At 47.0% G+C, this 26,928-nt stretch overlaps 1 protein-coding gene across 15 annotated transcripts in view; it reads right to left on the bottom strand.

The window, feature by feature from the left end:
* The window catches only part of FLRT1 (fibronectin leucine rich transmembrane protein 1), an 878,261-nt gene that overhangs the window by 75,179 nt on the left and 776,154 nt on the right, over window positions 1-26,928 (bottom strand). The window contains exon 1 of one of the 15 annotated variants that reach the window (XM_068260009.1): window positions 2,216-2,251. The exons of the other annotated variants lie outside the window; for them this stretch is intronic. The gene's annotated coding sequence lies outside the window, so the exon portion shown is untranslated. Of the gene's footprint in view, window positions 1-2,215; window positions 2,252-26,928 lie in introns of those variants that run through there. 15 annotated transcript variants of the gene reach the window in all.

Genomic DNA, 26,928 nt, shown 5'->3' with positions numbered 1-26,928 from the left:
GCCGAACCCGAACATCACCCGAACAGGGTGATGTTCTGCAGAACCCGAACAGTGGCGAACACTGTTCGCCCAACACTAGCACAGAGGAGCAATGGTCTCAAAGGTGGAGGACACACATTTGTTGTATTTAAACACCAGAGTATCAGGGTCCAAGCTGGAGTCAGTCAATTCATCAAAGCTAAGGTTATCTCGGATATGTTGAGGTGTTAGCCCTTTTAAGCAACGATATTTTATTTGATTCTTGAACTGGTGTTTGACAGCTGTTATTGAGAGGGAGAAGTGGATAGTGTGATGGTCTGACCAGGCAACAGGATTAATTTCCACATTGGCTATTGACAGCCCAGTATGGAATATAAGGTCCAGAGTGTGACCTTTCCTGTGAGTAGCAGAGCTGGTTGATTGGAAGAAGCCCAGTTCATATAAGGCATGAGGTAGCTCTATTCCAAATTGTGAAGAGGAGTCATCCACCCATGTATTGAAATCTCCAAGAACAATCCATCTGGGGTGTTCCAGTGTTAAGTTGCATAGGAGATCTACAAATTCCTTAAGGAAGTCCGAGTACTTTTCTGGTGGGCGGTAGATCAGCAATATGTTAATGTTTTTCTCAGCTGAAAGTTGCACCCCCAAGCATTCAAACGAGTCCTACAGTAAGTGGTCTGATTTTCAAAGCTGATCTAAAGCAAAGTGCAACCCATCCACCCCTGCGTACTTTCCTGTTGCAGTATATCACGGAATAGTTTGTTGGCACGGCTGCCGCCAGGGTGGGGCCAACTGGTTCAGAAAGCCAGGTTTCAGTCAGGCAGGCCAGATCAGAAGACTCTATTAGATCATGTATGATTGCTGTTTTGTTGTTTATCGATCTGACGTTACAGAGGACAGCCTTGATGGGGCTACCCCGGGAGCTAGGGTCTGAGATTGAGGACTCCAGGACAGAACAGTCTCCAGATGTGTGGCTGTCATCTCTGCTGGATTGTGCTGGAGCAATTAGGGTTATTTTGGTTCTGCAGTGAAGAACGTCTTTTCCCACGTCCTCTGAATCCTCTTTTTGTCTTTCTGAAGATTCCAACAGACTTAAGTAGAATTATTGTTGATTTGTCAATTGGATAAACATTTCGTGGTTGGTATACAGCGAGAAGTGTCTCTGCTGAATATTGATGTTTACACATTAGAATGGACAAGAGACAGCTCAGGGCTCCTGCAGAGAAAGGCCCTATTTAGAGTCAAGGGGCTTGATTCACAAAGCCGTGCAAACTGTTTAGCACGGGCGTGCTAAACAGTTAGCACGTGAAGTGCCATTCGCGGACTTTTGCGCGCAAAGTGCCGCGATTCGCGCGATTGCGGACTTTTGCGCGCGCAAACTGCTGGCGAATCGCGGAACCTTGCGCGCACAAGAGTCCGCGAACGGCACTTCACGTGCTAAATGTTTAGCACACCCGTGCTAAACAGTTTGCACAGCTTTGTGAATCAAGGAGAGAGAAAAAGGAACAATCGAGAGCCCCCAATAGTGTATTATTGTAGATCAGTTGATATAAAGAATAAATAATAGTAAATTATACTCACAAGTGTGGGTTGCCGAGATTAGGCAACCACTTGTATCACAGACGGGGAGATTAGACCTGTCCCCGCTCAGGTTAAGAAGTCGCTCTCTGTGGAGAAGAAAAGGGTGTCCACACCCATCCACCAGGTGGATAATAGCGTAAATAAAAAAACAGAGGCGCCAATAGAATAAAAATAGTGCCAATTTAAAAACCATAAAATTGCGGGTGGCAATGGTGGACTTGCCAACCCTACAAGCAATAAAGGACCACTTTGTATGGTAAAACAAATTTAATCAATTTAGTACTCCAAATGAAAAAAACAGTTTACAACGCGTTTCACGGGACACAAGCCCGCTTCCTCAGGCAAAAACAATTACAAGCAGGAGCAACCAAGCAGTGATCTGTACTGGCGTGGCACCTCTGAGGTGCAACGCCAGTACAGATCACTGCTTGGTTGCTCCTGCTTGTAATTGTTTTATTTGTAACTAGCCGACCCGCGGCGTAGCATACGCCACATAAGAGGGTAGAGGGCAGGAAGGGGGTATTGGGCACAGTGGCGAGGAGGGGTTGAACCCCCCCCCCCCCTCAACTGGGTCCCCCATGTGCGCTCCCCCTCCTGCTTAAGCACAGTAGCAGCCGCCACTATTAGTAAGAGGCAGCGGGCGGGGATGACTCACCTCTTCCGTGTTCCATCATGCGTTCCACTGTCGTCACTTCCTGCAATGCCACACACTGTATTGGTGTAATTTGCCTTTTTAAAACAAAAGTAAATATGCAATAATTCAGCTATAAGTGAACATGTGTGGTTACCCACAATGCACTGCTACTAAATATGCAAATAATTCCTCTTTACCCTTAGTAAGCCAAGCAAGCATCCAGAACCACTGGTGTATAGCAAGCCTATAGCTTTAAATTTTACACAGCCATATCAAACCCACATGTGACAGCCTGTTTCAGACTTTTGGTCCTCATCTGTACATGGCAAGGATTTATATGGCTATATGAGATAGGGCTTGGACCAGTACAACAGAGTAACTAAGCAGCTCAGGGTGACCCAAACCACTCAGAATGTATAGGGGAATAAAAGGGACCAAAAAGACCTCCTACTAAAAAAAAAAATCAAAGCTTGGTGTAATTTGCCTTCCTAAAACAGAAGAAAATCTGCAATAATTCAGCTATAAGTGAACATTTGTGGTCACCCACAATGCACTGCTACTAAATATGCAAATAATTCCTTTTCACCCTTAGTAAGCCAAGCAAGCATCCAGAACCACTGCTGTATAGCAAGCCTATAGCTTTAAATTTCATACAGCCATATCACACCCACGTATAACAGCCTGTTTCAGACTTTTTATCCTCATCAGTAAATGGCAAGGATTGATATGGCTATATGAGATAGGGCTTGGACCAGTAAAACAGAGTAACAAAGCAGCTCAGGGTGACCCAAACCACTCGGAATGTATAGGTGGATAAAAGGGACCAAAAAGACCTTCTACTAAAAAAAATCAAAGCTTGGTGTAATTTGCCTTCTTAAAACAAAAGAAAATCTGCTATAATTCAGCTATAAGTGAACATTTGTGATTACCCACAATGCACCGCTACTAAATATGCAAATCTTTCCTTTTCACTAGTGTTGTCCGGATCATGAACGATTCGGATCGTTGAATCCGAATCTCTTTTGTGAGTCGAATCATCCAAATCATCAAAATGAGTGATTTGGATCACAAAGGGGGCGGGGCCAGGAGCGGCACGCCCCTCTCTCAGCAGGCAGCGGGGTCCTAGAAGCAGAGCAGAGATGGATCGCTCTGTTGGAGGGGAGCCAGCCTTGCAGGGACAGGTAGATCAGAGAGAGGGGACATCGGTGCCACTGCCAGATATGTGTAGAGCACACATACTGGCTATACTATGCTGCTGATTATAGGCTGTCTGTTCCGTAGTTGTGCACAGTGAACAAATTGGACATTTTTGGCTCAGAAGCACAGCTCAGTAACTTTGTAGACAGCGTGCTGGGCTAGAAGGGCAGGCACTGTGATTGCAGTGCAATATGATCCTCCTGCACTGCTCTAAACAGCTGCACTTCACTTCTGGGAATGCTTTGGGGAATGCTTTCTTTCACTGTGCGACATTTGCATTCAAAGTATACAGATGAACATATACAGGAAATATATGTAAAGCACATGATTGCAGCATGTGGGTATTGTGTGCAAACAAACATTTCTGCTCTCTGCTCGTCCCTCCTCCCTTCTCTGTCCACCATCTCCCCTTCTCTGTCCACCACAGGGAAAGTCCTGTCTTGCTAATCATTTCACCCCCAAATGCTTCCCTAGTAAAATGATCTGAGATTTGGATCAAAGATCCGGATCTTTTCAATGAGCCTATTTGAATCATCCGAATCATTTAAAAAATTCAAACTTCCTATCTCTACTTTTCATACTTGGTCAATCAAGCAAGCCTACAGCTTCAAGTTTTAGACAGCCTATTTCAGACATTAGGACCTCATCAGTACATAGCAGGGATTGATAAGGCTGTATGAGATCGGGCTTGGACCAGAACAACAGAGTAACCAAGCAGCTCAGGGTGACCCAAACTACTAAGAATGTATAGGAGGATAAAGGAGACCAAAAAGCCCTCCTACTAAAAAAAAAGCAAAGCTTGGTGTAATTTCCCTTCTTAAAACAGAAGCAAATCTGCAATAATTCAGCTATAAGTGAACATTTGTGGTTACCCACAATGCACTGCTACTGAATATGCAAATTATCCCTCTTTGCCCTTGGTTTGATATGACACTACTTCTTCTTCTTGCTTGGACCAGCCCCTTCTTCTTGCTTGGACCGGCCCTGGGGGCAGGGCGCTACTTCTTCTTCTTGCTTGAAGGTTGAGGCACTTACTCTATTATATATATAGATTAAAATTTATGTAATTAAAAATTATGTAATTACTGTATTTATTTTGCTTGATGTATACTACCCTGATATCTTTATTATCTCTATTGTGTGTCCTTTCCTGTATTAAAGCCCTGTTTTGTGCCAAGACCAATTCCGGGCAAGACCCAGTCGTGCTTGGCGAAAATAAAAATGATTCTGATTCTACTGCTATTTACTGGAGAACAGCCTAATTAGGACATGGCACACAGTGACAGTGGAGATATTGTCCCAGTTAGGGATGGTCCGCCCATGATACCACCTGAAACACATGCATCAGGCAGTGTCATGCATCAGGTGGCATCCTTCTTCCCTCATTCCCCGGCTACCGCTCATTTACCTTCTTGAAACAAGCGATGGCTGCAGCAGGAAAGTCTGCTTCCTCTCAGACCTCATATAAGCGGCAACCCGCAGTGCCACAGTGAAGAGAGGAGAGCAGTTTCATAGCACCACATATACCAAAAGTTACGCTGCTGGTAAGAGGTCTGAAAGGGAGCAGGCGAAGGGGAGCCGTCAAGACTGTCCTGCTGCAGGAGGCGGCCACCGCTTGTTTCAAGAAGGTAAACAAGCACGGCCAGGGAGGGAGGGGGGCAGGCTGGCTATACTGAGGAAAACTACTTGGCTAAATGATACTGGGGGAACCTACCTGGCTAACCTATACTGGAGAAACCTAACTGGCTAACTTATACTGGGGAAATCTACCTGGCTAACCTATACTGGGGGCATCTATAGCTTATATATAGAGAAGGACCGTGCGCTCCTAACCATAAACTCATACAATATTTATTTACAATGCAGTTCACAGCTTTGTTTGGATCGCCTAATGCCAAAGCATGTGTATCTCTATGTAGTTTACTATTAATATGAAAATGGCATGACGCTCAACAACACAATTTTAAGAGGTAGTGCTTCACACTGCTCAAAATCTTAAAAAGTCTCCAGCTCACATTAATGTCAAAGTCCCATACAGTTTCCCTGACGATAAACCTCAGAGCCTTAAGGAGCGGAGGAGACGCCAAGCAGGAGATTATTTTATGCGCATATATGATGAAAGATTGTAAGTGCACTCGATTTTATATTTTAAGCAATAAAAATGGAATTACGCTATGTCCAGCCTGTTTTGAGTCTGTAGAAGCTGTGCATCCGAGGAGAGGATCTCTATGGATTATATGAAGCGCTCATATGCTGGTCTGTGCTAGGTCAATAAATGCATTTGGTGAAAGGCTTGATTATACATTGTGTGAAGAACTCCCATAAGCTTGAGCACTAACATTTTTACTCCAGCTCTAGGCTAAGTACAGAAAGCTATCAGTAATCAGAAAAAAAAGTACCCTCACTGAGCTGCAACCAAATATCACACTATGGGCTTCATTCACAAAAGGGTGCTAACTTAGTTAGCACGCCTAAAAGCCCCTTAGCACGCCTAAAGCCGTTTAGTACGTGCAAAGTTTCGCGCAAAGGTTAGCGCTGCGCGGTGCGCGCGAAACGTTGCACCGGATGCGACTAACGTTGCACCGAGTGCCTCTAAAACGTTGTGTTAGGAATCCGGCTCTGTGTGGTTGCACCTGCTGGTGGCACTTGGTTTCGGGACTGTGCTAACATCTATCACCAGCAGGTGGCATTGTGCAGCATGTCATGGACATTTCTTTGCCTGCAGTTTCCTGGTTCACCTGCTGGTGGCTCTCTGCATCTGGACAGTAGTAATTCTATCATTCACCAGCAGGTGGCCCTCATGCTATCTATCCTGGACAATTATGCATCATCTGATGGGATTTGCATTTAAGGACTCCACCCGCCTCAGAACCTTGCCAGAACCTCAGTTCAGCTTGGCTGTCCTGATCGCTGTGTTCTGTGCTCCCTGCTCTGAGAAGCTCTGTTCTGATCTGATCTCCTGGTTTATGTTCTTTGCTTACTCTGACTCTGATTTGCCTTGCCCTTGTCTGCTGTTCCGCCTGGTCTGTAAATATTTCTGTATATTGTTGTATAGTTAGTTAGTTAGGATTGCTGTGTTTATGTGGGTTGCACTGTGGGATTTACCATTTGCTAATTTGTATATAATTGCACTGATTGACAATAAAACTGTTTATTTCACATTCATTGGTTTCCGTCTCAGTTCTGCTGCACATTGTGATCTATCAAGTCTGCTGCTAAGAGCAGCCGTAACAGTAGGTTCTGGCCACACACTGATCACAGCAGCAAGCCTGAGTTTTGGAAATGTATCCCAATCAGGTGCAATATTATGCATTGTTAGCAAAGGAAAATGAGTTTTCCTGCAGGAAGTTTTTCTCTGATCATCCCAGAGAATCTTTGCTGGCGTTAGTTGATCTGGTGCATGGCTTTGTAGCCCAAGGAATATTTTGTAGTCAGGAAGTAGAATCTTTAATTAAAATATGGGTAGATTTAGCACTGTCCAATTTGCCTTCAGATGATTTCTCGGCACCCCTACAGCCAGTCCAAATCCAATCATTATTGTATTTATTAGAAGAGGATCCAGTATATTTTGAGGAACAATATTTGGGGAAAGGTAATGAAGCAATGTTGGAGTGTATAGAATCTGCATATTCTCTTGTTTGTCAGGGTTTGTGTATCTATGAAGATGCTCTTACTTTAATCTCTGTCTGGCAAAGACTGCTTTCTGCCTCTTCCACTCCTCAGTCTACTTCCTTACCTTCTTTTTCTGCTGATCAGAGCTTGCAGCACACAGCCTCAGTAAGCCCAGAAAATAATTTGGTCTCTTATACAGCAGGCCCCACAGTTGCTAAAAGAAAGGGGAGATCAAAGCATAAAAGAAAATATGTTCCCACTGCCTCCATTCAGCATGTACTGCCTATTGAACCTGGGTCTGCAACACCTGCAGCACTTGATCTGTCTCCATCCCTGACTATACAATCAGTTGCTCATTTTCCAGTACAGCCTGCAGACTCTTGCCTCCAGATGCCTGCAGACTCTTGCCTCCAGATGCCTGCAGACTCTTGCCTCCAGATGCCTGCAGACTCTTGCCTCCAGATGCCTGCAGACTCTTGCCTCCAGATGCCAGCAGACTCTTGCCTCCAGATGCCTGCAGACTCTTGCCTCCAGATGCCTGCAGACTCTTGCCTCCAGATGCCTGCAGACTCTTGCCTCCAGATGCCTGCAGACTCTTGCCTCCAGATGCCTGCAGACTCTTGCCTCCAGATGCCTGCAGACTCTTGCCTCCAGATGCCTGCAGACTCTTGCCTCCAGATGCCTGCAGACTCTTGCCTCCAGATGCCTGCAGACTTTTGCCTCCAGATGCCTGCAGACTCTTGCCTCCAGATGCCTGCAGACTCTTGCCTCCAGATGCCTGCAGACTCTTGCCTCCAGATGCCTGCAGACTCTTGCACCCAGCCGCATGCAGAACTTTGCATCCAGCCATCTGCAGACACTTGCATGCAGCCTACAGAGACTTTGTTTCAGCCTGCAGAACATTGTACTCATCTTGCAGACGCTTGCATCCAGCCCGCAGACGCTTGCATCCAGCCCGCACAGGCTTGCATCCAGCCCGCACAGGCTTGCATCCAGCCCGCACAGGCTTGCATCCAGCCCGCACAGGCTTGCATCCAGCCCGCACAGGCTTGCATCCAGCCCGCACAGGCCCTGCTCCAACCCGCACAGGCCCTGCTCCAGCCCGCACAGGCCCTGCTCCAGCCCGCACAGGCCCTGCTCCAGCCCGCACAGGCCCTGCTCCAGCCCGCACAGGAAGGTGCTCAGCCAACGGCCCAGCCAGGTGCTCAGCCAACGGCCCAGCCAGGTGCTCAGCCAACGGCCCAGCCAGGTGCTCAGCCAACGGCCCAGCCAGGTGCTCAGCCAACGGCCCAGCCAGGTGCTCAGCCAACGGCCCAGCCAGGTGCTCAGCCAACGGCCCAGCCAGGTGCTCAGCCAACGGCCCAGCCAGGTGCTCAGCCAGCTGTCAACCAGTCTAATGCCCTCCCAACTGCCTACCAGTCTGTTGCCATGCCTGTTGCCAACCAGTCTGTTGCCATGCCTGTTGCCAACCAGTCTGTTGCCATGCCTGCTGCCAACCTGTCTGTTGCCCTGCCTTCTGCCAACCGGTCTGTTGCCCTGCCTGCTGCCAACCGGTCTGTTGCCCTGCCACAAGAGACTTCTGCTTCTGCCGCCCAGCCTCAAGAGACTTCTGCTTATGCTGCCCAGTCTCAAGAGACTTCTGCTTATGCTGCCCAGCCTCAAGAGACTTCTGCTTATGCTGCCCAGCCTCAAGAGACTTCTGCTTATGCTGCCCAGCCTCAAGAGACTTCTGCTGCCCAGCCACAAGAGACTTCTGCTGCCCAGCCACAAGAGACTTCTGCTGCCCAGCCACAAGAGACTTCTGCTGCCCAGCCACAAGAGACTTCTGCTGCCCAGCCACAAGAGACTTCTGCTGCCCAGCCACAAGAGACTTCTGCTGCCCAGCCACAAGAGACTTCTGCTGCCCAGCCACAAGAGACTTCTGCTGCCCAGCCACAAGAGACTTCTGCTGCCCAGCCACAAGAGACTTCTGCTGCCCAGCCAAAAGAGACTTCTGCTGCCCAGCCACAAGAGACTTCTGCTGCCCAGCCACAAGAGACTTCTGCTGCCCAGCCAAAAGAGACTTCTGCTGCCCAGCCACAAGAGACTTCTGCTGCCCAGCCACAAGAGACTTCTGCTGCCCAGCCACAAGATACTTCTGCTGCCCAGCCACAAGAGACTTCTGCTGCCCAGCCACAAGAGACTTCTGCTGCCCAGCCACAAGAGACTTCTGCTGCCCAGCCACAAGAGACTTCTGCTGCCCAGCCACAAGAGTCTTCTGCTGCCCAGCCACAAGAGACTTCTGTTGCCCAGCCACAAGAGTCTTCTGCTTCTGCTGCCCAGCCACAAGAGACTTTTGTTTCTGCTGCCCAGCCACAAGAGACTTTTGTTTCTGCTGCCCAGCCACAAGAGACTTCTGCTGCCCAGCCACAAGAGACTTCTGCTGCCCAGCCACAAGAGACTTCTGCTGCCCAGCCACAAGAGACTTCTGCTGCCCAGCCACAAGAGACTTCTGCTGCCCAGCCACAAGAGACTTCTGCTGCCCAGCCACAAGAGACTTCTGCTGCCCAGCCACAAGAGACTTCTGCTGCCCAGCCACAAGAGACTTCTGCTGCCCAGCCACAAGAGACTTCTGCTGCCCAGCCACAAGAGTCTTCTGCTGCCCAGCCACAAGAGTCTTCTGCTGCCCAGCCACAAGAGACTTCTGCTGCCCAGCCACAAGAGACTTCTGCTGCCCAGCCACAAGAGACTTCTGCTGCCCAGCCACAAGAGTCTTCTGCTGCCCAGCCACAAGAGTCTTCTGCTGCCCAGCCACAAGAGTCTTCTGCTGCCCAGCCACAAGAGTCTTCTGCTGCCCAGCCACAAGAGTCTTCTGCTGCCCAGCCACAAGAGTCTTCTGCTGCCCAGCCACAAGAGTCTTCTGCTGCCCAGCCACAAGAGTCTTCTGCTGCCCAGCCACAAGAGTCTTCTGCTGCCCAGCCACAAGAGACTTCTGTTGCCCAGCCACAAGAGTCTTCTGCTGCCCAGCCACAAGAGACTTCTGTTGCCCAGCCACAAGAGTCTTCTGCTTCTGCTGCCCAGCCACAAGAGACTTCTGCTGCCCAGCCACAAGAGTCTTCTGCTTCTGCTGCCCAGCCACAAGAGACTTTTGTTTCTGCTGTCCAGCCACAGGAGACTTCTGCTGCCCAGCCACAAGAGACTTCTGCTGCCCAGCCACAAGAGACTTTTGTTTCTGCTGCCCAGCCACTAAGGACTTCTGCTGCTGCTGTCCAGCAATTACAGTCTTCCGCTGCTGTTCCTCTGGGTGGTTCCCAGCCTGCTCCTATTCCTGATGGCATCCAGTCTGCTCCTCCTCCTGAGGTGATCCTGCCTGCCGCCCAGCCTGAGGTGATCCTGCCTGCCGCCCAGCCTGAGGTGATCCTGCCTGCCGCCCAGCCTGAGGTGATCCTGCCTGCCGCCCAGCCTGAGGTGATCCTGCCTGCCGCCCAGCCTGAGGCGATCCTGCCGGCCCAGCCTGAGGCAATCCTGCCTGCCGCCCAGCCTGAGGCGATCCGGCCTGCCGCCCAGCCTGGGGTGATCCGGTCTGCTGCCCAGACTGAAGGGATCCAGTTCACTGCTGCCCAGACTGAGGGGATCCAGTTCACTGCCTGGCCTGATGTTCCACCTGTTAGCCTCTTGTCTGTGGTCCTGCCTGACATTTTCCATCCGTCTTCTATTAAGACTTTTCAGTTTCCTGTCATCCAGTTTTCAAATACTCCTGTCACCCAGCCGGATCCGGTAATATTTATTTTTGAATTATTTCCCTCCCTGCCCACCCAGTCTTGGCATTTGCTGCTTATTTTATTTCCTGCTGTTTTTTGTGATTCTGGCGGAGGATTTGTAAGAACATTGTAGAGCGTCCTGAGGCCGCTCCTAAAGGGGGGGGTTATGTTAGGAATCCGGCTCTGTGTGGTTGCACCTGCTGGTGGCACTTGGTTTCGGGACTGTGCTAACATCTATCACCAGCAGGTGGCATTGTGCAGCATGTCATGGACATTTCTTTGCCTGCAGTTTCCTGGTTCACCTGCTGGTGGCTCTCTGCATCTGGACAGTAGTAATTCTATCATTCACCAGCAGGTGGCCCTCATGCTATCTATCCTGGACAATTATGCATCATCTGATGGGATTTGCATTTAAGGACTCCACCCGCCTCAGAACCTTGCCAGAACCTCAGTTCAGCTTGGCTGTCCTGATCGCTGTGTTCTGTGCTCCCTGCTCTGAGAAGCTCTGCTCTGATCTGATCTCCTGGTTTATGTTCTTTGCTTACTCTGACTCTGATTTGCCTTGCCCTTGTCTGCTGTTCCGCCTGGTCTGTAAATATTTCTGTATATTGTTGTATAGTTAGTTAGTTAGGATTGCTGTGTTTATGTGGGTTGCACTGTGGGATTTACCATTTGCTAATTTGTATATAATTGCACTGATTGACAATAAAACTGTTTATTTCACATTCATTGGTTTCCGTCTCAGTTCTGCTGCACATTGTGATCTATCAAGTCTGCTGCTAAGAGCAGCCGTAACACGTTGCACAGGGCGTTTTCGCACGCACTGCGCAGCGCTAACCTTTGAGCGCAATGAATTAAAGTAGGGAAGAATTGTGCGATCCATGGTATAGTTGCCCGCAGTATAGGTACCCAGGCATAGGTGCCCGCAGTATAGGTAGCTAGGTAAAGGTGTCTTCAGTATAGCTAACAAGGTATAGGGGCCTTCACTATAGGTTGCAAGGTATAGGGGCATTCAGTATAGGTTGCAGGGTATAGTGGCCTTCATTATAGGCAGCAGGGTATAGTGGCCTTCAGTATAGGCAGCAGGGTATAGTGGCCTTCAGTATAGGCAGCAGGGTATAGGGGCCTTCAGTATAGGCCGCAGGGTATAGGGGCCTTCAGTATAGGCAGCAGGGTATAGGGGCCTTCAGTATAGGCAGCAGGGTATAGGGGGCTTCAGTATAAGCAGCAGGGTATAGGGGCCTTCAGTATAGGCAGCAGGGTATGGGGGGCTTCAGTATAGGTAGCAGGCTATGGGGGGCTTCAGTATAGGTAGCAGGCTATTGGGGGCCTCAGTATAGGTAGCACGCTATGGGGGACTTCAGTATAGGTAGCAGGCTATGGGGGGATCAGTATAGGTAGCAGGCTATGGGGGGATCAGTATAAGTAGCAGGCTATGGGGGGATCAGTATAGGTAGCAGGCTGGGGGGATCAGTATAGGTAGCAGGCTGGGGGGATCAGTATAGGTAGCAGGCTATGGGGGGATCAGTATAGGTAGCAGGCTGGGGGGATCAGTATAGGTAGCAGGCTATGGGGGGATCAGTATAGGTAGCAGGCTATGGGGGGATCAGTATAGGTAGCAGGCTGGGGGGCTCAGTATAGGTAGCAGGCTGGGGGGCTCAGTATAGGTAGCAGGCTGGGGGGATCAGTATAGGTAGCAGGCTGGGGGGCTCAGTGTAGGTAACAGGCTGGGGGGCTCAGTATAGGTAGCAGGCTGGGGGGCTCAGTATAGGTAGCAGGCTGGGGGGCTCAGTATAGGTAGCAGGCTGGGGGGCTCAGTGTAGGTAGCAGGCTGGGGGGCTCAGTATAGGTAGCAGGCTGGGGGGCTCAGTATAGGTAGCAGGCTGGGGGGCTCAGTGTAGGTAACAGGCTGGGGGGCTCAGTATAGGTAGCAGCTGGGGGGCTCAGTATAGGTAGCAGGCTGGGGGGCTCAGTGTAGGTAACAGGCTGGGGGGCTCAGTATAGGTAGCAGGCTGGGGCACTCAGTATAGGTAGCAGGCTGGGGGGCTCAGTATAGGTAGCAGGCTGGGGGGCTTAGTGTAGGTAGCAGGATGGGGGGCTCAGTATAGGTAGCAGGCTGGGGGACTCAGTATAGGTAGCAGGCTGGGGGGCTCAGTGTAGGTAACAGGCTGGGGGGCTCAGTATAGGTAGCAGGCTGGGGGGATCAGTATAGGTAGCAGGCTGGGGGGATCAGTGTAGGTAGCAGGCTGGGGGGCTCAGTGTAGGTAACAGGCTGGGGGGCTCAGTATAGGTAGCAGGCTGGGGGGCTCAGTGTAGGTAGCAGGCTGGGGGGCTCAGTGTAGGTAGCAGGCTGGGGGGCTCAGTATAGGTAGCAGGCTGGGGGGCTCAGTGTAGGTAGCAGGCTGGGGGGCTCAGTGTAGGTAGCAGGCTGGGGGGCTCAGTGTAGGTAGCAGGCTGGGGGGCTCAGTGTAGGTAGCAGGCTGGGGGGCTCAGTATAGGTAGCAGGCTGGGGGGCTCAGTGTAGGTAGCAGGCTGGGGGGCTCAGTGTTGGTAGCAGGCTGGGGGGCTCAGTGTAGTTAGCAGGCTGGGTGGGCTACCTTACCTACACTGCAGTAGGTAGCTGGGTCATATCCTCCTCCTCCCGCTCCCCGCAGCCTCCTCCGCTCGCCCCCCTGCATAAATAAGCAGAAGCAGCCTCTCACCTCCAGCGTGGAGTGCAGTGCAGCAGACTTCACTTCCTAGTTCCCCCTAGTGGCCGCCTGACCGGCTCTTACTGATGACGTAGTAAGAGCCAGTCACTAGGGGGAATAAGGAAGTCTGCAGGAGGTCTGCCGCTCCGGAGTCCGGGCTCCACGCTGGAGGTGAGAGAGGCTGCTGCTTCTTATTTATGCAGCGGGCGAGCGACACTTGCGAGCGGGGGAAGCGGCGGATGCGCGGCGATGCAGCGTCGGGATTCGGCGGATTCGGCGAGCGGAAAATGGTGTCGGGATTCGAGTCCACGAATCTCGAATATTTCCTAATATTCGAGGGATTCGTGGATTCGCCAGATTCGTCGTCCCATCACTAAATTAAAGCTTTAGTTAGCATGCCCAAAGCTTTTAGGCGTGTTAACTGAATTAGCACCCTTTCGTGAATTAAGCCCTATAGGTGAAGTTGCAAAAGTTCAAATTTTACTATTGTTCCAAAAACACGAACATACATTAAAAACAATTTAAAAAGTCCTCCAAACACTGATTATAATCAGGCATCCTGAAAAATTACCCCTAATATTATATGTCACTTGTAATACACATGATACAATACTCAATAGTTTGCCATATACAGTGGGATGCGAAGGTTTTGGCAACGTTGTTAATCGTCATGATTTTCCTGTATAAATCGTTGGTTGTTACGATGAAAAATGTCAGTTAAATATATCATATAGGAGACACACACAGTAATATTTGAGAAGTGAAATGAAGTTTATTGGATTTACAGGAAGTGTGCAATAATTGTTTAAACAAAATTAGGCAGGTGCATACATTTAGGCACGACAAAAAAAGAAATTAAATCAATATTTAGTAGATATTTGCAGAAATTACAGCCTCTAAACGCTTCCTGTAGGTTCCGATGAGAGTCTGAATTCTGGTTGAAGGTGTTTTTGACCATTCCTCATTACAAAACATCTCTAATTCATTCAGGATTGATAGCTTCCGAGCATGGAAAACTGTCTTTAATTCACACCACAGATTTTCAATTATATTCAGGTCTGGGGACTGAGATGGCCATTCCAGAATGTTATACTTGTTCCTGTGCATGAATACCTTAGTGGATTTTGAGCAGTGTTTAGAGGCGTTGTCTTGTTGAAAGATCCAGCCCCGGCGCAGCTTCAGCTTTGCCACTGATTCATGGACATTGGTCTCCAGAATCTGCTGATACTAAGTGGAATCCATGCGTTCCTCAACTTTGACAAGATTCCCAGTCCCTGCACTGGCCACACAGCCCCACAGCATGATGGAACCACCACATTTTACTGTAGGTAGCAGGTGTTTTTCTTGGAATGCTGTGTTGTTTTTCCTCCATGCATAACAACCCTTCTTAAGCACAAATAACTCAATTTTAGTTTCAGCAGTCCACAGCACCTTATTCCAAAATGAAGCCGGCTTGTCCAAATGTGCTTTAGAATACCTCAAGCGGCTCTGTTTGTGAGGTTTCCTTTGCATACAGCATCTCCTTGTGTAAAGTGCACCAAATGGTTGAACGATGCACAGTGACGTTATCTGTAGAGATGTCGCGAACCTCCGATTTTCGGTTCGCGAACCGGGTTCGCGAACTTTCGCGGAAGGTTCGGTTCGCGGAAAAGTTCGCGAACCGCAATAGACTTCAATGGGGAGGCGAACTTTGAAAAATAGAAAAAATTATGCTGGCCACAAAAGTGATGGAAAAGATGTTTCAAGGGGTCTAACACCTGGAGGGGGGCATGGCGGAGTGGGATACATGCCAAAAGTCCCGGGGGAAAATCTGGATGTGACGCAAAACAGCGTTTTAAGGGCAGAAATCACATTGAATGCTAAATTGCAGGCCTAACGTGCTTTCAAACATCTTGCATGTGTATACATCAAACAGGGAGTGTAATTAGAGTACTGCTTCACACTGACACACCAAACTCACTGTGTAACGCAACGCAAACAGCTGTTTGTGTAGTGACGGCCATGCTGGACTACTGCGCAACATGGCGTGATTGCTCTTCCTCACTCAGTGATGTCAGGTAATGTGTGACTTCCTTCTCAACTTTCCATGGCATTGTTAAAAAGCTTAAGTTTTGTTTTTAAATTACATTTTCTACTTGCTGTGTACTTGTTCAGTACCGCTACAATGAGAATCCTGTGGAGGCGGGAAAGTCTGCCATTGTGACCCCGGGTAATGGCCGGGGAATGAGGGGTTTGAATCCGGTGTGGAGCTTGAGCAACGGCTACCACTACACATCCAAGCAGGGCAGCGGGCAGGCATGAGTGGGGAGCTGGCAGGACCACTATGCTTCAAACAGCATGGTTGCAATTGCGTGCTCTGGTATAGGAAATAGTAATGCTGTACAACAAAAGGAGAGAGAGGAGAGGAGACCGGCACTGCAATCGACTTATTTATTCCATGCTGTAAAAGGTGCATACAAAAAGTCACATTCTCAGTGCAAAATAGTAGACATACCAGGTAGATGAAGCAATATGGGTGACGGTGGGTGCTGGGCACTGTGGGCCTGACGGCCGCTTCGCGCAGACGTGCGCTTCAACTGAGGCTCTAATGCGGGCTGGGTGCTGGCCGGGAGTTAAATACATACCGGGGTCAGCATTCGGCGTGTCCACACCGATAGAAACCGCCCACTTCCTCCTACGGTCTCCAATCCCGTGCTGGAATGCATCTGCACTCCAGCTGGGACTTCCTGGAGGGCGGCACTTCCCCTCTACGGTTGCCTGAGCAGTCCACACTTATTAGGTGGCTGCTGAATGCTATTGCATATAAGCGGCAATCCAAGAGCGGATGTGCGCCATCTTGTGGCCAATGTTGAGAAGGCAGTGCAAATAAGAAAATTGAATAAAACAGCTCCCCACTCAAGATTGTACACCTGCTGCAGTGCCAACCTGCACACCTTTTTTCGCTACAACTTCCTAATCACATAAATAGGTTAGAGCACGCAGCATGTCTATGAGTGTTGCTTAAGACTGCGACATCCACTCAGAATCTGATACTGTAAGTTCGGACAGTGGAGATGAATCGGGAGCGGCTGCAGTAGCAACTGGCAGGAATGACGTCAAGAGCTTCTTCTAGAGCTCTTCATCATCGTCACTATCCAACAAACGGTGGGTGCTAGGGTTGCAGAGACCAGTTTGGAGAGATTGAGCGAGAAGGAGATAAAATTATTCTGGATTGTAATGGCATCACAACAATATAAGGACGACCAGATAACAGCAAGAGGTTTCAGACGGTATGTTGAACAATCTGAACATCAAGAGGACGAGGAATTCATTAAGAGGTGGAAAATGGCCTTCCTAGAGCATGCGGCAGGACCCCAGGACACTGTCTTAGATCGATCTGGACAGGAACATGCCAAAACGGTCAAGGAAATAGAAGCCGTTATACTCCATTACCAGGAGTTGGTGGATCGAACTCAGTATACAAAAACACTGAAGGCTAATAGGCTATGTCTCCAATGTGAATACTTATTATTATTTTTTTTGTGCTTGTATTTCCTCTTGTGTTTTCAACATAGTGCCACTGTACCAGTATTTATAATAATATTTATATTGTCCCTTTATCCAGGAGTTCCCTCTCTCATTCTACCTCTCCCAACTTTTTAATCATAGTAAGCGCAGCTTATCGCTGTCCTTATTTTTAGCCACTACCTCCACTTGACACGCCATTAATGAGTACACAGTCTGCAATATATTTAACAATTCACGTATTACGTGCACCTGATAACGTTATTCTTACACTTAAGTCACCAAGTTGCTATAATATGTTATTCATGTATGAGTTCAGTGTCACATAGGCTGATTCCTGCCCTTAATCACCATATGTTGGATCATGTTTTATTCAATTTTCTTATTTGCACTACCTTCTCAACATTGGCCACAAGATGGCGCACATCCGCTCTCGGATTGCCGCTTATATGCAATAGCATTCAGCAGCCACCTAATAAGTGTGGACTGCTCAGGCAACCGTAGAGGGGAAGTGCCGCCCTCCAGGAAGTCCCAGCTGGAGTGCAGATGCATTCCAGCACGGGATTGGAGACCGTAGGAGGAAGTGGGCGGTTTCTATCGGCGTGGACACGCCGAATGCTGACCCCGGTATGTATTTAACTCCCGGCCAGCACCCAGCCCGCACTAGAGCCTCCGTTGAAGCGCACGTCTGCGCGAAACGGCCGTCAGGCCCACAGTGCCCAGCACCCACCGTCACCCACATTGCTTCATCTACCTGGTATGTCTACTATTTTGCACTGAGAATGTGACTTTTTGTATGCACCTTTTACAGCATGGAATAAATAAGTCGATTGCAGTGCCGGTCTCCTCTCCTCTCTCTCCTTTTGTTGTACAGCATTACTATTTCCTATACCAGAGCACGCAATTGCAACCATGCTGTTTGAAGCATAGTGGTCCTGCCAGCTCCCCACTCAAGATTGTACACCTGCTGCAGTGCCAACCTGCACACCTTTTTTCGCTACAACAACAGGTACTGGGTAGTTAGATGCAGTGAGCTGGGTTCACTGAACAGTAAAGGTACTTAAGATGCAGTGAGGTGGGTTCTCACTCAACACAACAGGTAGTTAGATGCAGTGAGGTGGCCAGGTGGGTTCTCACTCAACACAACAGGTAGTTAGATGCAGTGAGCTGGGTTCACTTAACACAGCGCTAGGTATATGCAGTGATGAGGTGGGTTAGGTAAACACAACAGGTACTGAGTAGTTAGATGCAGTAAGCTGGGTTCACTGAACAGTAAAGGTACTTAAGATGCAGTGAGGTGGGTTCTCACTCAACACAACAGGTAGTTATATGCAGTGAGGTGGCCAGGTGGGTTCTCACTCAACACAACAGGTAGTTAGATGCAGTGAGCTGGGTTCACTGAACAGTAAAGGTACTTAAGATGCAGTGAGGTGGGTTCTCACTCAACACAACAGGTAGTTAGATGCAGTGAGGTGGCCAGGTGGGTTCACACTCAACACAACAGGTAGTTAGATGCAGTGAGCTGGGTTCACTCAACACAACACTAGGTATATGCAGTGATGAGGTGGGTTAAGTAAACACAACAGGTACTGGGTAGTTAGATGCAGTGAGCTGGGTTCACTGAACAGTAAAGGTACTTAAGATGCAGTGAGGTGGGTTCTCACTCAACACAACAGGTAGTTAGATGCATTGAAGTGGCCAGGTGGGTTCTCACTCAACACAACAGGTAGTTAGATGCAGTGAGCTGGGTTCACTCAACACAACGCTAGGTATATGCAGTGATGAGGTGGGTTAGGTAAACACAACAGGTACTGGGTAGTTAGATGCAGTGAGCTGGGTTCACTGAACAGTAAAGGTACTTAAGATGCAGTGAGGTGGGTTCTCACTCAACACAACAGGTAGTTAGATGCAGTGAACTGGGTTCACTCAACACAACGCTAGGTATATGCAGTGATGAGGTGGGTTAAGTAAACACAACAGGTACTGGGTAGTTAGATGCAGTGAGCTGGGTTCCCTCAACACAAAGCTAGGTATATGCAGTGATGAGATGGGTTAAGTAAACACAACAGGTACTGGGGTATAAGCAGTACTGGGTAGTACAATGTGCAGCTCCCTGTCACACACACAGGTAGTCACTGAATGTGCTGGGCTGCTGGCAGTGGCACACACAATAGCAAGGCTGTGCATGCAACAAAAGTGTCAGTTTAACACACAGAAAAAAAATGTACAGGATGAGCTCTGAAAAGAGCTATTGCTGGGTGCTTTGAAAGCAATAATAATCAGTCAGGAGCAAGCAAAGCAGCCTAGAACCTAACTAATCTGTCCCTAGGAGAAAAAGTCTGCAGCAGCTGTCCCTTTCCTCTCTCTAGCAGGCACACGAGTGAGGCTAATGGCCGCCGGACCCTGCCTTATATAAGGGGGGGGGGGGGGGGGGCTCCAGGGCTTAGTGTAGCCTGAATGGCTACAATGTGCCTGCTGACTGTGATGCAGAGGGTCAAAGTTGACCCTCATAGTGCATTATGGGGCGAATCGAACTTCCGCAAAAGTTCGCCTGGTGCAGGCGAACGCGAACCCCCTAAGTTCGCCTGGAACCGTTCGCCAGCGAACCGTTCGCTACATCTCTAGTTATCTGCAGCAAGATGATGTTATAGGTCTTTGGTGCTGGTCTGTGAGTTGAATCTGACTGTTCTCACCATTCATCGCTTCTGTTTATCTGAGATTTTTCTTAGTCTGCCACTTCGAGCCTTAACTTGAACTGAGCCTGTGGTCTTCAATTCCCTCAATATGTTCCTAACTGTGGAAACAGACAGCTGAAATCTCTGAGAAAACTTTCTGTATCCTTCCCGTAAACCATGATGATGAAAAATCTTTGACTTCAGGTCATTTGAGAGTTGTTTTGAGACCCCCATGTTGCTACTCTTCAGAGAAAATTAAAAGAGGATGGAAATTACAATTGACCCCCTTAAAAACTCTTTCTTATAATTGTATTCACCTGTGTATGTAAGTCAGGGGTCACTGAGCTTCCCAAGCCAATTTGAGTTTTGAGTTCCAATAATAAGTTCTAAAGGTTTTGGAATCAATAAAATGACAACAGTGCCCCAATTTATGCACCTGCCTAATTTTATTTAAACAATTATTGCACACTTTCTGTAAATGCAATAAATTTCATTTCACTTCTCAAATATCACTGTGTGTGTCTCCTATATGATATATTTAACTGACATTTTTTAACGTAACCACCAACGATTTATGCAGGAAAATCATGATGATTAACAATGTTGCCCAAACTTTTGCATCCCACTGTATATAAACAACTGTGTTTCATACAAGAGGTGTGTACCTGCACACCATGAGAAAATCAATGCACTATGCCTGGGGGGGAAAAAAGGCCTGTAAAGGGAAAAACGTCCTAAAAAATATAGTGCCACAAAAATATCAGCCACTGGAAGGTGATGTGCAAAAATTCCTAAACAAATGCATATATATATATATATATATATATATATATATATATATGTATATATATATATACATGCAAACATACATACATGCAAATATATATCCCAAAAAACAATCAAAAACGTCTAAGTAGTACAAAGAATTGGCATCATCCAGGCATAGGACATATATAGTATATCAATGCAATAGTTGCAATAATAACAAGAAAGTGCTGAAGATTAGACCTGTAAAGGAGAAAGTGCCCTAAGTGAAATGGCTTACCAGTGAGATTAGAAGGGTACCCAGGAGCGGGGAGCTGTGCCCTACGCGCTCGCAGACGGCGTCTGCTTTAATGGAGGCTGCTAATGTTAAAATCCGCGCGTGTTCATAAAGGGGAAGAAGAAGGCGGGGATTGCTGTGCAACCGTGCGGCCACACATCTAGTTCTGATCTATGGAGCACTGACGTCAGCGCTCCAGAGCGAAACCACATGACTTCTGGGTATGCGACCAAAAGGTCGCACCCGTGTATAAATGTTAAGTTAAGCAGGCATTATATGCAGGATAACTCACCATTACATTATACAATACCAATATGCAACTGCATTAAAGTGTAACAGATATAAATCTATATACAGAAAAAGTACAATATTAAAGAGACACTGAAGCGAAAAAAAAGTATGATATAGTGAATTAGTTGTGTACTATGAATAATTACTAGAAGATTAGCAGCAAAGAAAATATTCTCATACTTTTATTTTCAGGTATATAGTGTCTTTTCTAACATTGCATTATTCTATAATATGTGCAGATTACACAACACTCAGCATTCAAAATGAGTCTTTCAGAGCAGTCTGTGAAGTAATGAACTCTCCTCTGGCAGAGGAAAAGTAAACAGTTCAATTACAGTTGAGATAATAAAAGTCAGATAACAGCCCTCTCCACGACTAACTTAGTCGGAGAGCTTAATAGCTTTTTTGCATAGAGATAACAACTGGAGTTTCTCAACTCTTCTTGTACTGGAAACAATTAGACTGATGTATCTGATCTAAATGTTTTATTTCTTAGCTGTACTACACATACAAATCATAATATCATCATTTTTTTTCGCTTCAGTGTCTCTTTAAATGCAGAATCTATTAAATGCAGAATCCCCAATAGGTTAACATCCATCACAATACATAATATATTACATATAAGGTAGTCTTCTGAGGGCATCTTGTGTTCAGATAGCGGAACTACATCCCAGAAAATCCCAGATAAACTAAACTAAAAATGACTAGTAAAAAAGAAACAAAGGGGAGAGAGAACAATAATGAATATCTCTATATTCCCGAAAAACTATTTGAAAGATATATTTTAAAAAAACATATTCAAAATATATTTAAAAGAATACAAGGATGGCATGCATCTATTATGTGGTGGACCTCATACTCACTAAAGGTCCAACCCTAATTTTAGTGAACTCCTTCAAAAATAGTGAGAAAGTAAGATACACAATAACCAAGGTGATTAACCTCCCTGGCGGTTAATTTTTTTTGCCAAATTGGCAAAAATCCTTTTTTTTTTAAAAAAAAATTTTGTTTCATGTAAAGCTACCAGAGTGGTAGCTACATGAAACACCACTAGAGGGCGCATGTGTCCCTCTAGTGCGATCGTCGCCGGCATCTATAGCAAACAGGGGAACGCGTATATAACGCGTTCCCCTGTTTGGCTTCTCCTGTCGCCATGGCGACAATCGGGATGACGTCATGGACGTCAGCCGACGTCCTGACGTCAGACACCTCCGATCCAGCCCATAGCGCTGCCCGGAACTCATTGGTCCGGGCAGCGCAGGGCTCTGGCGGGGGGGGGCCTCTTTCGCCGCTGCGTGCGGCCGATCGCCGCAGAGCGGCGGCGATCAAGCTGTGCGCGCGGCTAGCAAAGTGCTGGCTGCGCGCACAGCAATTTACAGTATAAAAATCGCCCCACCAGGGGCTGAGATCTCCCCCTGCGCGGCATAGCCCGAGCTCAGCTCGGGCTTACCTCCAGGGAGGTTAATGGCCGGGTGTAATAGAAAGCATAAAGCCAAGCAAGGAAAGTGAGGGGTAATAGTAGGAAGATGGGTGGTACGCAAATACTGATGGAACAAAACAGCATCATTAAACATCAATTAAAAAAACAACCATAATTGTAGTCCTCATTTAAACCACAAGGATGTTGGGTCTTCAATTTATCTATCCACCTAAGTTCCTTCTTAAAGGGATACTGTAGGGGGATCGGGGGAAAATGAGTTGAACTTACCCGGGGCTTCTAATGGTCCCCCGCAGGCATCCTGTGCCCGCGCAGCCGCTCACCGATGCTCCAGCCCCGCCTCCGGTTCACTTCTGTAATTTCTGACTTTAAAGTCAGAAAACCCCTGCGCCTGCGTTGCCGTGTCCTCACTTCCCCTGATGTCACCAGGAGCGTACTGCGCAGGCACAGACCATACTGGGCTTGTGCTATACACTCCTGGTGACATCAGCGGGAACGAGGACACGGCAACGCAGGCGCAGGGGTTTTCTGACTTTAAAGTCAGAAATTACAGAAGTGAACCGGAGGCGGGGCTGGAGCATCGGTGAGCGGCTGCACGGGCACAGGATGACTGCGGGGGACCATTAGAAGCCCCGGGTAAGTTCAACTCATTTTCCCCCGACCCCCCTACAGTATTCCTTTAAGCAATCTCACTACGATGTTTCCTCCCCTCTCATCCAGTCTGACTTGTTCTATGCCTGAGACTTTCCATCCACACATGTTGCCGTTATGGTAGTCTAATGCATGCTCAGCTATAGTAGTCAAAGTTTTTCCCTCTCTTCTGTCTCTCTCTGCTAATCTCACAGTAGACATATGTTTTTGCAGTCTCAAAGTTGGTTCTTTGTTTGGCCTATATACTGTTTTTCACAGGGACATTCTATTAAATATATCACCCCCTTCGTTTGGCAGTTTATGAAATCTCTGATCTCATAACTCTTACTTGTTTTCCTGCTCATAAATTCTTTGGTAGTTCTCATCCAGGGGCAAATGTTACATGATCCACATCTGTGACTGCCTTTTAAGTGTGATCTTCTATTTTGTCTTGAGAAATGACTCTTACTCTGTAAATTCTTGAGGGTAGGGGCCCGCTTTGCTGTTATGCTGGGATGGTCAGTGACCACAGGATCATTCTGAAGAATGCTCCAATGTTTTTTCAAGATTCTGTAGATATAGTTCCAGGCCGTTTTGAAGGGTGTAACAAACCTTGTGACATTATTTGGCTTTTTTGGAGTTGTTAGTAAAAGTTGTTCTCTTGTGTCACCTTGGCTCTCTGCACTGCTGTCTCCAAGCATTTTCTGGGATATCCTCTCTGCCTAAATCTTTTTAGCATATTTTGACTTTCAGATTCAAATGTTTCAGGGGTGGAGCAGTTCCTATTTAAACAAATGAATTGTCTCACTGGAATATTAGTCTTCAATTTCTTTTTATGGTGTGAACCAAAATCCAATACACTATTTGTGGCCGTGGATTTCCTGAAAATGGTGGTCTGAAGTGTATTTCCCGCATCCCTTCTAATCTTTAAATCCAGAAAGTCCACTTCTTCACTTGACATGTTATATGTTAACTTAATATTATAATTATTATTATTCAGTGACTCCAAAAATCCTTGACATGTCTCACTCGAATTACATCTGCCAGTGAGAAGCAGTTTGGAGTCTGTCAGTAAGTAGCAGACGGACACGTACACATTTGTGATTCTCCCTTTGTGTGGATATGGATCATCTTCCTACTATTACCCCTCACTTTCCTTGCTTGGCTTTATGCTTTCTATTACACCCAGACATTAATCACCTTGGTCATTGTGTATCTTACTTTCTCACTATTTTTGAAGGAGTTCACCAAAATTAGGGTTGGACCTTTAGTGAGTATGAGGTCCACCACATAATAGAAGAAGAATGCGCAGAACCCATCTGCACCTAAATATAACTCAGGGAGTCATAGTCAACACTTAAATATATCAAATTTATTAATACTCTTATTAAAAATAAAGAAACATATATAAAAAAAAACATATTTTCTGAAGGTCTGAATAGCTGGGCAGCTGGAGGAAAAATATATTCAACATATATCAGTAATAAACATATACACCCTTCATGCCACCATGCATAATATCATTACAGAAGTACGCCTGTAAAAGTAGAAAGTACAGTTCCACAAGGAATATTTTTTCATAAGCTGAGAAGCAAATATTGTCAACTGGGACTGATCAATCAAAGTCAAGCCAGAATCCTGTCCTGTGGATACAAAATATTTTATCTGCATGCAGTTAGCACAGTTCCCACAGATAATGCTTGTATGATGAATAAGGAGCAGAGAAACTGTCAGCGAAAGGCTGACCTGAAGCAAAAGTTCTTGTTGAAAAAATGCAATATGCTGTAATGTCAGCGAAAGGCTGACCTGAAGCTGAGTTCCTGTTGAGGAGGTGCAATCTGCTGTAGTGTCAGCAAAAGGCTGGCCTATAGTTTCCTTGATGGAAAACAAGCAGTTATGTCCATATTGCAGCATGGAATTCTCGGTGTAGTAGCACAGTATATATATCAATATCCCATTTGCAAGCATCCATAGAACACAAGTGTGCAGTTATACTGCATAACAGCGAAAGGCTGTCTGTAGAAGTATAGTTCAGTTATCAGCAGCATGTATATCCACAAGACTTGAGATACATCACAAATGACATCATGGCAGCATCCACAGGAGCAATAAAACTCAATGTGAGCTGATAAATATGCAGTCCCAATATGAGGCAGGTTTGCAGGCCCCAATGGAAATAAACAAGCTTACGTGTCCATGTGGAAATAAGCCTAAGCCTTGATGAATGCCAGATTTACATGAAGGCAGAAAACTTCAGGTGCCCAGGGTGATGAAGGGATGTCCAGAGAGGTTCCAAAAGCTGCCACAGCCTTTGTCTACCAGTTTCGCCGATTATTGGCTCATCAGGACACAGACCGCCAAATTTGTATGTCAGTGTTAGGTCTCCATGCGCTTACGTCGGAACGCCCAAAGCCGCATCACTTCCGTGGGCGCGGCTCCCGCGCTCCAGCGTGGTTCGTCCAGCCGGAACTTACACAGGGCGCATGCCCAAAGCGCCCCCGCAGTTTAGGCTGGTAGCCTGACAATCCAGAAGTAGGGCGGAGACCGGTGATGGCCTGGATTGGCCGACCCTGTCACGCCCCCTGCCAGGCTAAGTGTCAAAGCGAGGCATACCGCACCAAGGGCAGAAAAAGGGAGGGGGGAGGAAAGGAGGAAAAACAATAGACAAGGGAACAAAACATAAGATGCGGCACGTCCCGCGCACACCCCCGCATGACACAACGAACACTTAAAGGAGAACCCACACTTTAAGAGAAGAAAAACATATATGTAAGAATATATGTCAAAACATTACATTGATTAGACCGCACTATGCAGAGTAAATGATATTTAATCTCAAAATACATTCAAAGTTTATACAAAAAAGAAAAGGAAACTAAAAACAAAACAATAATAATAATATACTATCTAACTATTCGGCCCTCTTGAAGTTTTCCACATTTTGGCATATTACTGCCACAAACCTGAATCAATTTTATTGGAATTCCACGTGAAAGACCAATACAAAGTGGTGTACACGTGAGAAGTGGAATAAAAATCATACATGATTCCAAACATTAAAAAAAACACCAAAAAAACTGCAAAGTGGGGTGTGCATAATTATTCAGCCCCACTTTGTAGAACCACCTTTTGCTGCAATTACAGCTGCCAGTCTTTTAGGGTATGTCTCTACCAGCTTTGCACATCTAGAGACTGAAATCCTTGCCCATTCTTCTTTGCAAAACAGCTCCAGCTCAGTCAGATTAGATGGATAGCGTTTGTGAACTGCAGTTTTCAGCTCTTGCCACAGATTCTCGATTGGATTTAGAGCTGGACTTTGACTGGGCTTTTCTAAAACATGGATATGTTTTGTTTTAAACCATTCCATTGTTGCCCTGGTTTTATGTTTAGGGTCATTGTCCTGCTGTAAGGTGTACCTCCGCCCCAGTCTCAAGTCTTTTGCAGACTCCAAGAAGTTTTCTTCCAAGATTGCCCTGTATTTGGCTCCATCCATCTTCCCATCAACTCTGACCAGCTTCCCTGTCCCTGCTGAAGAGAAGCACTCCCAGAGCATGATGCTGCAACCACCATATTTGACAGTGGGGATGGTGTGTTCAGAGTGATGTGCAGTGTTAGTTTTCCGCCACACATAGCATTTTGCATTTTGGCCAGAAAGTTCAATTTTGGTCTCATCTGACCAGAGCACCTTATACCACATGTTTGCTGTGTCCCCTACATGGCTTGTGGCAAACTGCAAACTGGACTTTTTATGCTTTTTTGTTAACAATGGCTTTCTTCTTGCCACTCTTCCATAAAGGCCAACTTTGTGCAGCGCACAACTAATAGTTGTCCTATGGACAGATTCCCCCACCTGAGCTGTAGATCTCTGCAGCTCGTCCAGAGTCACCATGGGCCTCTTGACTGCATTTCTGA

This window comes from Hyperolius riggenbachi, chromosome 11 (genome assembly GCF_040937935.1).
Source record: "Hyperolius riggenbachi isolate aHypRig1 chromosome 11, aHypRig1.pri, whole genome shotgun sequence".
In the NCBI taxonomy this organism is placed as follows: domain Eukaryota; kingdom Metazoa; phylum Chordata; class Amphibia; order Anura; family Hyperoliidae; genus Hyperolius; species Hyperolius riggenbachi.
The sequence above is the reverse complement of the archived record's forward strand: the minus strand, read 5'-3'. Positions and strand labels throughout refer to the sequence as shown.